Here is a 4220-nt window from a genome sequence, read left to right on the forward strand (position 1 = left end):
GTTCTGGAAGTTTTCTATCAGCAACTCTTTGGCTTGTTTTTCTTTGTCTGTTCCTGTTCTAGAATTCTGATCCCTTGCAAACTTATTCCTCCTGTCGTGTTCCACATGATTCTTACCTGGGTGGGAGCCGCCCATGCCTCTAGTCATCATGGGAATGTAAAGAACAAGGAAACAATCAACACCTTTATCTCCATGAATCACCAGTACTCCTCTGGACCACCAAGTCTCTGTCTTGTCTCCAAAGCTGCTCAAACAAGTTTGAGATCGGTTGTGGTCCTTTTGGTCTTCAGCTGAAGCTCTGATCCTTGTGAGGCCTCAGCCAGCTAGACTTTCCTACTTTCCACCCACCTATTGCCGCATCATTGAGACTCTACCACCATGCTCGAGGCACGCTGGGTCCAGGGCTCTGTCCTGAAGAAAGTGTTAGAGGCACTGAGGGGACCTCATCAGTAAGGCCTTCTGGGACATCAGCTCAGGCGGCGTGAACCTGCAGAGTATGGATTCGTCCCACGCCTCCCTTGTGTCACTGACCCTGCACGCAGAGGGCATTGACACCTACCGCTGCGACTGTACCTTAGTCATGGGCATGAACTTCACCAGCATGTCCAAAATACTGAAATGCGCTGGCAATGAAGACATCATTACGCCAAGTGCTGAAAATAATGCGGACACCTTGGAACTAGTGTTTGAAGCACCAAACCAAGAAAAAGTTTCAGACTATGAAATGAAGTTAATGGATTTAGATGATGAACAACTTGGAATTCCAGAACAAGAGTACAGCTGTGTGGAAAAGATGCCTTCTGATGAGTTTGCACACATATGCTGAGATCTTAGTCATATTGCAAAAGATGGAGTGAAATTTTCTGCAAGTGGAGGACTTGGAAATGGAAACATTAAATTGTCACAAACAAGTAATGTTGATAAAAAGGAGGAGGCAGTTACCATAGAGATGAATGAACCAGTTCAGCTAACTTTTGCACTTAGATACCTGAACTTCTTTACAAAAGTCACACCATTGTCTCCTACAGTTACACTCAGTATGTCTGCTGATGTACCCCTTGTTGTAGAGTATAAAATTGCTGATATGGGACTCTTAAAGTACTATTTGGCTCCCAAGATTGAGGATGAAGAAGCATCTTAGACATACTTAAAATCCAAGAAAATTAACAAAGCTCTTTGAGAACTGCTTGAGATACAACCATATACTTAAATCTTTCTGTCACCAAATTTGTATCTCTGAATACACACGTATTTTCTGTTAATAACCTAATTTTTCTCTACTCTATAAAATTTGTCTAAGGAATAAAAGTCCAAAGTGAAATCTGCTCTTGATACCTTGAAATATTTCTGCCTTATCTAGAAGTACTCTTAGGCTTTTTGTAATAAAAGGGTCTTAAGTAAATACAGTTTTTTAATTAAGAGTATTTTCAATTTAAACAAAGTTATCTGAATTTCAAATGACACAAGACTGTGCCTTCATTTGGACCACAACTGTTATAAGTATCCTAGGGACTATTCAGCTAAATCTACTCTTCCATGTAAATGTATTTATTTTTTCTGTCTACAAAGTCTGATAAAAATAAATTATGGAGATAACAAAATTTAAAAAATTCAAATACAATAGAGTGGAAACCTCTGGTAGCTTAGATACTTTGGGAATTCACATGCTAAACTTATTTTATTTTGCTATTCCCAAGTTGAGCTCGAGAAAGAGAACAAGTAAATGACATTTTATCATTTTAATTGGCAAAAATTAACAGAAATTTGGTGTATCCAAAGTTGTATGGGTTTAATAAGACTAACATTATAACTGGAGAATCTTTTACAAGAGCCCTGGAAGTTTTGATAGATCTGTGATAGAACTCAAGTAGAATTTGGTAAAGGAATCTCTCTAGCAGTTGAGTAATCTTGTTTGGGACCCCTTTGAAGTATGTCAGTTAGATCTAACCAAGACAGTGGCAGTTAAGAAGGAAGACTAGTAAGAATATATTCAGTTGCTTAGCTGCAAGGTTGCAAATTGGCATGCTGTGTACTGAGAATTGCTTTATCATTGTCTTTTTTTCCAGTGAATTTTGTATTTGGGAGCTTAAATGACTTTGTTCTGGTGGTATTTGGACTGAATTTTTGTTATTGGACATTGAAACTTACTGTATCCTGTTGTTATTGTTGTTGTTAAGTGCTGTTGCGTCGGTTCCAACCCATAGCGACCCTGTATACTGTTTCCAAGGAGCAGCTGGTGAGCTTGAACTGCCAACTTTGCAGTTCAAATGGCTTTGAAGTCTGGCACATTAACCCACAGCGCCCCACCAGGAGTCTGTATCCTGTAGGTAACTAAAAAATTGCTTATCATGTGCCTGTGTGGGGAGAATTGGCTGCAAAGGGACCAGCTAGAACTTTTGTGGGTGACAGAACAGATCTAGATTGTACACATGGTTCTAGGAGCAGTACGTATTTGTTAAGCCTCCCCCAACTGTACTTCATTGTATGTAAGTTAAACTTGACCAAACCTGACTTTTAAATAGCTCCTAAAAAGAAAAAATTTGAGATCTCTGCAATGTGTCTGACGGCACAGGTCACCAGTCTGTCTCCTTTATTTTATTTTATTTTCTGTATTTGTTCAGCTTCCTCTCCTAGTAAGCATTCAATTTAATCCATTCTCTGTTCCTTCCTCTAAAGTTCAGGGTTCCAGGCTACTATCTGCATCTGTTTCATTTGGTTTTCTGTATCTTTGTTGTAGAGGATTTGTGTAGCATTTCTGCCTAGTGTGTCATCTTGCCACTGTTCCAAGATAATTTTTAAAGAACAAGAAAAGAGCAATCAACCTAGCAGCTAGCAAAATCAGCCCTGGTAATCAAGACTAAAGTATTGGAGCAGGAGTTGAAAAGAGACCTGTATATAAACAGCAACAAAAGCTGCAGAAGGAGTGACAACACACAGCATAGAGAAAAGGTGAGCTGTTAGTAGATGATGCATGTGTAATTGCTATTAGGTGCCGTGAGTGACTTCCAACTTATGGTGACTGGTGTACAACAGGAAACACTGCCTGATCCTGTACCATCTTCCTAACTGCTGTTATGCTTGAGCCCATCACTGAAAACACTATGTCAGTCCATTTCATTGGGGGTCTTGCTCTTTTTGGCTGATCCTTTTCTTTAGCAAGTATGATATCCTCTTCCAAGGAGTGGTCCTTGCTGATGACATGTCCAAAGTCCATGGAACAAAGTCTCGCCATCCTTGCTTCTAAGGAGCATTCTGGCAGTACTTCTTCAAGACAGATTCGTTTGTTCCTTTGGTAGTCCATGGTTGTTGTTGTTGTTGTTGTTATGTGCCATCGAGTCGGTTCCGACCCATAGCGACCCTGTATAGGGTTTCCGAGGGTGTAAATCTTTACGGGAGTAGAAAGCCTCATCTTTCTCCCGCGGAGCGGCTGGTAGTTTCGAACCACTGACCTTAAGGTTCGCAGCCCGATACCCATATGGAAAAATGACAAAAGTCAGTTCCTGGTGGACTGAAGATCTAAATGCAAAAAGTACAACTATATAGCTTTGTAAAAAATGTTAGAGAATAATAATTTTTATAATTTAGGGATTGCAAAGGATCCTGGGTGGCACAAATGGCTAAGTGCTCAACTAATAGCCAAAATGTTGATGGTTCAAATCTATCCAGAGGAATTTGGAAAACAGGACTAGCAATTAGCTCCCAAAAGATCACAGCATTAAGAACCCCAATTCTAATCTGTACACATGAGTTCATTGTATGTTGTAATCTAATAATAATAACAAGAATCTCTTAAACATGACACAAAAACTATCAATTGCAAAGGATCATTGATTAATTTATTTACAATATGAACAACTGGCATAGATTATTTATCATGAATATATATTGTGCTAATCAGTAATAAAGGAGTCCTGGTGTGATGCTGTGGGTTAATGCACCAGTCTGCAAAGCCATTTGAACTGCAAGGTGGGTGGTTCAAGCTCACCAGTCACTCCTCAGAAACCCTATACAGGGTCACTATGGGTCAGAATCAACTCAAGACACTTAACAACAACAAAAACAATCAATAATAAAAGCATTAAAGAGTATCTAAAAGAGCAGAGTTTCTTTTGAGAAAATATAAATTTTGGTATTGCTATTTATAATAATAAAAGAAGCATGGTCTAATTCTGTTTATGGTTTATGTTAAATCTGAATGTGAAGAGAATGAAGTTCCTCAC

At 39.1% G+C, this 4220-nt stretch overlaps 1 pseudogene; it reads left to right on the top strand.

The window, feature by feature from the left end:
* Positions 1 to 378: 378 nt before the first annotated feature.
* On the top strand, positions 379 to 1141 carry LOC102833772 (annotated as a pseudogene).
* The last annotated feature ends 3079 nt before the right edge of the window (positions 1142 to 4220 follow it).

The sequence above is a fragment of the Chrysochloris asiatica genome, unplaced genomic scaffold (assembly GCF_000296735.1).
Source record: "Chrysochloris asiatica unplaced genomic scaffold, ChrAsi1.0 scaffold00050, whole genome shotgun sequence".
NCBI classification, from domain to species: domain Eukaryota; kingdom Metazoa; phylum Chordata; class Mammalia; order Afrosoricida; family Chrysochloridae; genus Chrysochloris; species Chrysochloris asiatica.